The sequence below is a fragment of the Camelus bactrianus genome, unplaced genomic scaffold (assembly GCF_048773025.1).
Source record: "Camelus bactrianus isolate YW-2024 breed Bactrian camel unplaced genomic scaffold, ASM4877302v1 HiC_scaffold_28, whole genome shotgun sequence".
NCBI lineage: Eukaryota > Metazoa > Chordata > Mammalia > Artiodactyla > Camelidae > Camelus > Camelus bactrianus.
In genome coordinates, this window is record NW_027413942.1 from 317,042 (window position 1) to 323,947 (window position 6,906).

The window sequence follows — 6,906 nt, forward strand, 5'->3', positions numbered from 1 at the left end:
CCACCCTGTTCCCTTCTGATAACCATGAGTTTGTTTTCTAAGTCTGTTTAATTTTAGATTCCACATGAGTGTTGTCATATGGTTTTTTTCTTTCTTTCTGGCTTACTTCACTTAGAATGATGTTTTCCAGGGCCATCCATGTTGCTCCAAATGGCATGATATTATTTTTTATGGCTGAGTAATATTCCATTGTATACATGACACGGCTTCTGTATCCAGTCATCTGTTGCTGGACATTTAAGCTGTCTCCATGTCTTGGCTATTGTAAATAGTGCTATGAATATTGGGGTGCTGGTGTCTTTCTGTATTAATGCTTCCTTTGGATATATGCCCAGGAGTGGGATTATTGTATCATATAGTAAGGGTATTTTTAGTTTTTTGAGGACTCTCCATACCATTTTCCATAACTGCTGTACCAAACTACATTCCCACCGACAGTGTACAATGGTTCACTGTTTTCCACACCCACTCTAGCATTTACCATTTCAATATTCATGCTTTAATTATTTTATTGCAGCAGCAACATGTAAGAATGAAAAAGTGGCATCCTGGTGGCTGGGGGATGAGCCTGTGTGTGTGTCCCTGTGCATGTGTGTATGTTCCTGTATGTGTGTACATGTCCCTGTGTGTACATGTGTACCCTCCATGTGCCTGCATGGGGGTGGGGAGTGGGGCTGGAGCCTGTGTGTGTGACTGACATCTCAGGCACGTGGGCCTGGAGGGGTGTGCGAGGCTGTGATGCTGGGCTGAGAGGCTGTGACCTGACCAAGGCCACACAGCCCATCTTGGGGCCCAGGGCCCCACCCTTGCTTCCAGGCCTGTCACCAATCAGCTGGGGTGTCCCCTGCCGTGACACAGGGCTTGGAGTCCTGACCCTAAGGGCCCCACAACTTCCCTCAGGAGGAGGGGTCTCTGGGGCAGGAGGAGGTGGATGGGCTTGGCATGGGGAGGGGGGAGCAGGGAATCCAAGGGGGTGAGCATGGCTCTGGAGTTTGGGGGTGACCATCAGCAGTGAGGTGAGGGGAGTAAGAAGGGCCTCCTCACCAGGACTGAGTTTGTCACCCTGGCCAAGGGAGCCGCTCTTCTGCACAAGGGCCAATTTTGAAAAATGTGGAAAACCAAGTTTCAGGCTCCATGGTAGATAAGTCCCATTCCAGACGGAAATAGCAGGATGTGACCCCGTAAAAAGTGGTGAGCGCACGTGAGCCACCGCCTCGCCCAGAAAGGAATTCCCCCGAGAGCCAGAGCTCACCCCACACCCACCCAGGGGACTGGGAGGCCTGGAGTGATGGCCCTGCTGGGGTCCCACTACCCAGGAAGATGGGGAGAAGGGCCGCTGGTCATACAGTCGAGGCCCAAGGAGGGGAAGAGACCTGCCCAGGTCACCCAGCACTGGAGGGCAGTCGGGTGGAACCCAGGACTTCGGGCTTGTCATAGGCCCCCTTCTTAGGAAAGGGGCACAGGCCTGCCTGGGAAAGAAGCATCGGGTAAGTGAATAACCCTGCAGACAGGGCCAAGTTGGCTGGCTGGCCGAGCCTCAGTTTCCCCTCTGTGGAACAGGGGACGGGAAGGCGCCTGCTCACAGGGTCTCTGTGAAGCCAGAGATGGTGCTGCTGTGGTGCTGGGGAGAGCCCTCCTGGTCCTCCTTACCTTGGAAGTGGCCAGAGGGCCCTTCCTGAGGGCCGATGGTGCCTGTCTAGCTGGGTGGGCTGCTGGTCCCTGCGGCCCTGACAGTGGCAGCTACACGGCTTGGTGAAGGATGGGCCAACTCCCCTTCCCAGGCACCCTGGCCCATCATCCCCCACCACGCACCCTGGGCTGGCTCCCTCTTTCCTTCCTGCCTCCTCTTGTCTCTGCTTCCCCCCACCTGGTGTCCCTCTCTTGTCACCTCCTGTCCCTCTCTAGGACTTGACCCCCACCTTTCTCTCTCTCACTCACACACTGTCTCTCCCTGCGTGTGTCTTTCTCTGCCTCTCCCCCAGGCCCTCAGGCCCTGAGCTCAGGTCTAGCCCTGTCCAGGGCCACAGAGCCACAGGGCCACATCACTCCCCCCACTCCCACCCTCACAGCGATGTTCCAGCCCCAGCTCTGCTCACAGTGGAGGAGCCCGGTTACAGAGCTGCTCCTGCTGGCATTTGCTGCTGCATCGCTGATCCCCCCCACTTCCTGGGCAGCGCAGCAGTCTCACCTTGACCTGTTTGTGGCCCAGCCTTGACCCCAGAGCTGCTGCAGGGCTGGCTGCCTCCCCCACCTGGAAGGAGGGAGGGCCCCGTGGGCTCCAGGGACAGCTGGTGCAGAGTGGAGTGGACTCTTTTTATGCCCAACACCTTCTCCCTGGCAGTGGTGGCACCCCAACCACTGACCCTGCCCGGCCCACCTCAGAGTCAGGAGGCTGTGGGAGGATGAAGAGCTCTCATGGGGCCCACTGAGAGCACTGCCGCCCTCAGCCCCCCTCAGGGTCTGCCTGGAGCCGGGGCTGCCGGGCAGCTGACGCGGGGCGGGGGCACAGGCCTGGTCAGTGCAGGGCCTCTCGCTGGACGCCCATGGCCTCCCTGCACCTCATCCGTTCCTCACCATGAGACACGGCCACTTCATTCTGGTCATCTAGCTAATGATCGGACACCCCTGTGACTGACAGGCCCCACATGCCCAGTGAGTGTTTACCGACTGAAGCAGCACAGCCATCACTAGATCTAGACACAGGCTGTACCCACCACCCAGGAGGAGCCCCGGGGCCCCTGTGGTCACTGCTGCCCTGAAGGGGTAACCTTGCATCTGCCCTGTCATCTTAGTTCCTGCTGGTTTGTGAGTTGTGTGCCCGTGAATCACTGCGTGCCCTCAAGAGGGTGTGACCACTAGTCCTCCAGGAAGCAGACACTGACACAGAGAGAACTGTGACAATTTCATTAGGGGTGACAATAGGAGAGAATAGCAGAGTGGGCAGGTTGGAGCAGGGAAACATTCGGGCTGTAATGCACCTCTGACATCTTCTCTAAACACATCATTGCCACAGCTGAGGGGCCCCTTCATGTGGCAAATGGACTGTGCTGTAAGGCAAAAAGAGTTATTTATTTTAATAGGATCTTATTTTTTCCTGATTTTGTCTTCTCTAATGTATGTATGGCCTCTGACGGTCACTGTAGTCTGTGTGTGCATCTCCCTGTCTATACAGAATGAAAATAATTATTTTCACATCTCAGACACAGATCTCAAAATGTGCACATTCTCATTATTTTATTTCCTTCTTTAACTAGTAAGACCTAATATTTAATAGAAGAAAGGGACCTTTTGCCTTATGCTTAAAGCAGAGAATGGTAAGCTCTGGGCCTGAGCTCTTATATCTTCAGTTTAATTTAATGTACTTCCTAAGGTCTCTTTTGATGATTCTGTGTGCAGACACTTTCTTTTAAACTATGAGAATGCTGAGTGAGAAATATGTCCCAGTCATTTTGCAAAACAATGTGTGTGCTTGACCCAACCTTCCTCAAAATGACGTCAGGGACCAGCGTTACCCCCGGCTCACAGAGAACAACGCTGAGGCCCTGTGGGGGCCCCACTGAGTCTTGGTGTTAGGGGATGAACTGCAAGAACTCAAAGAATCAGAAATTGGATCTTGTGACATAAATGTGGAAATGCCAAGCTGACAGTGGGCATGGTGACAGGAGGGAGCAGGGGTGTAGGGACAGGGGTCCTACAGGGTGTCTCCTGATCACCCCTGACTTCCCCCAAAGAACCTGCCTCATGCTGAAGGGCAAGGCACCTGCTCAGCTGATCTAAATCCTGCCTGCACTTTTCAAATCACTGGGGCAAAAGAAAACTTCAGCCACACAAATTACCCTGAAAAAAACAAGCTAAATTTCAGTTTCTCTGATATCCAGAGATTTCATCCAGACCCAGAACTTTCAGAAACCCTAGAGAACAATCATCTTTATATGAGGTTGTGAACTGAGGGCTTTCTGGAGGCACTGGGTTCTGAAGGGGATACGTGCATGGCTGCACTGAGTCCCCTGCACACACACGTGGCTCTGAGTGGACCTCACGCCGCATTCACACGGCCCGCCTGAGCTGCCCGCCCTGCCAGGAGTGACCTTCCAGCTCCATCTGAGTGAACCCAACAAACGCCCACTGGGCAGCCCTTCAATTTCTTTCTTCCCCTCCACACCCTCTTATTCACTCCTGTGTGGCTCACGTGTCCCTCTTCTGCACTCTGAGGCCCTGCACGGGCACATCTGCTATGGTGACAAGCTGTCTGCTGTGAATGTCTCTCTCCTTCGCTCGCTCCCTTACCCCTCGAGGCAACCCCATGAGCCCCTGAAGTTAGGGGTGTGCTTCACCCCTCACAGAGCACATCACATGGTCCATGCAAGAGGCACATCTGCCAAACTGGGACTTCAAATTCATTTGATATTCTGTCAAAAGTCTCTTCTGTTCTATACAAGAGACATCTGCTTCCCAGGTCAGGATGGGGAAATGACACAGTCCATCAGATGTGTGTGCTGGGAAGCTAGACAGACGTCACAATGTCCCAAGTCAGATTTCCTCAGGCATCGCAAGGCCCTGGAGTGCCATCTCCCCTTCTGCAAAGACTCGACAAGGGAGCAGAAGCACATGCTCTCATCTTACCGAGTGCTGTAACTGGTGGTGGTGGTGGTGGTGGTGGGTGAGACTGCATAGGCCACAACAGAGGTGGGGGTGGCAGTGATGAATAGCCTCTGAGAAGTGACGCTGGGTGTCCCATCGGGTGAGGCACACCAAGTGGTCCTGCACAAGTACCGGGACATCGGGAATCCACAGTGACCTGCAGAACAGAAGAGAGAGCTGTGTTGGATGACAGACAAAAGGAACAACACCTACAGAACCTGAAACCCAATGCAGCAGCTGTCAGCACCGGGCACCCTCCCCTCCACCGGGTGCCCAGACAGCAGCACAGGGCCACACACTCGACCTTGGGGATAAAACACTGTTGCCACATGACACCGCCGGTGTCTGTAAGTGGAGGAAGGTGAGAGTCCTGCCTGAGATGATGTACAGAGGTTCCAGCAAATTGATAAAGTAGGACCTCCCAAACAGGAAGCCTCTCTGTGCAGGACAACCCACCCTGACACCTTCCCCAGCTCCACAGAAGCATGGTCTGCATGAACCAGAAACACAGAGAAAGAAAGGAAGTGAAGGCCTGGTTTTCCACATAGAATCAGAGCCGCACCTGGGTACTTGCTCTATCTGCAGGACCCTGCCAGACCCTCTCTACTCCCTGATCACAAAGGGCCCTCCTCTGCCAGCAGGAGCTTCCCCTGGGTGCAATGAGCTCTGAGGAGCTGGGCATCCCGCAGTCCTGTGGGGGAGCTGGCAAAGTGCTTCTGAGGGGACAAGGCTGTCCTCTGAAGGGAGTCAGTCTCCGCTACAATCATCCTTATTCGCAGGGATGTCTGGATTTTAAGTTCGCTAGGAAAAGCACACTACGTTTGTCATATGGGAAAGGGAAGGGGGAAGTCTCAATCCTGCAAATAACACCAACGGGATTTTAGCTCATGCGGAAAATCCCACGGTGTGTGATGAGACAGAGAAGAAGCTGTGACAGCTTCCAGGGCAGAACCGACCCACCGCGGGATGGAGAACATGATGCCAGGACTGTGGTGCAAATAGGTCCTGCAGGGAAGTAGGCATTTTCATGGCGGGCACTTGCCCTTCTAGCCTCAATTCCCTACTACAAATGCACCATCTCTGAGAGTCAGGCTTTTCTGCCCAAGAGTACAACTGGAGGCAGAGGGGAAGGCACCTTTACCACCCCAGAAGAGACAGTGATGGCCTGTGATATTACCACACCCAGGAAGAATCAAAGTTGCACAAACACTACGGTGTAAGGCTGGAGGGGTGGCTTAGATCAGTTTTCAGTTGCAAGGAATAGAATGGGCATTATACAAAGGAGAATCCCACAGATTGAGCCAGGAAACCATTCAAAGAATGACAACAGGAACCGGTCTCAGTGAAACAGGAGCAATTCCAAGAGAAGAAGGAAAAAAGGAGTTAACCAAGCCAGGAGAAGTCAGTATGGAGCAAGGGCTCACCATTCTTATGCTATTTTAAGAAAAACACAGTCAAAACCTGAGGTCTTCAGCCCTCATGCACTCCCTCGCTGATGGCTTCTGCAAGTAACACTCAAGGTGATAGGGGGAGAGGAAAAGCCAATGGAAACTGGGCAAGAGTTTGAATTTGAAAACAAAAAGAAATGACAGACTCATAACAGAACAAACAGTCTGAAGACGAGGCCACAAGAGGCTGCTGGAAAAACAAAAAGAATAAATATCCCAGAAATACATTCACCGAAAAAGACCTCCCAATTTATCTAGGACTCCGTGGTCGCCTCAGGATGGTGGGAGTTACCGTTGAACACAGGAGACACACGAGGTTCTGAATCGGAAAAAAAACACAGAAAGGATGGAGGATTAGGCTAATCAGAGCAGACAATATTAAAGGAAAACAAAAATTTGAGCCTTCTTTCCCATATGACAATCGCTCTCATATCACACCGAGTGGGAGACAGGTCTCAGGACCCTTGACTGAAGAGACCACAGGCCCATGGTTCGGGTGTGTCTTCCATAACCGATCATCGGCTGTGGAAGCCAGGGCTCCACTCGCTGCAGGCAGTGACAGGGGCGGGCTTGTCCTCCAGGGAGCCTGGAACATGATGTCTGTTGAAGGCCCGTGTTCAGAACCGACACGTCTGCCCTCTGTCAGAGGACCCTCTTTCCCTCTACAACAGACACCTCCCTCCCCAGGGCAGGACGTGGAAGACGCGGTCCATCAAGTGCGTCTGCTAAGGGACCAGAGGTACACGGCCGTGAGCCCAATCACGGCCGCCCGTGCACGGGGAAGCCCCGGAGAGCGATCTGCCCTTCTTCTGCAGTG

General features: G+C 53.3%; 1 long non-coding RNA gene across 1 annotated transcript; it reads right to left on the reverse strand.

Moving 5' to 3' along the window:
• Positions 1–964: 964 nt before the first annotated feature.
• Positions 965–6,426, reverse strand: LOC141576735 (uncharacterized). The gene is made up of 3 exons (XR_012505143.1): positions 6,322–6,426; positions 4,624–4,798; positions 965–3,047 (listed from the first exon to the last, which is right to left on the reverse strand). It is a non-coding gene; the product is annotated as an uncharacterized LOC141576735 (long non-coding RNA).
• Positions 6,427–6,906: the final 480 nt, after the last annotated feature.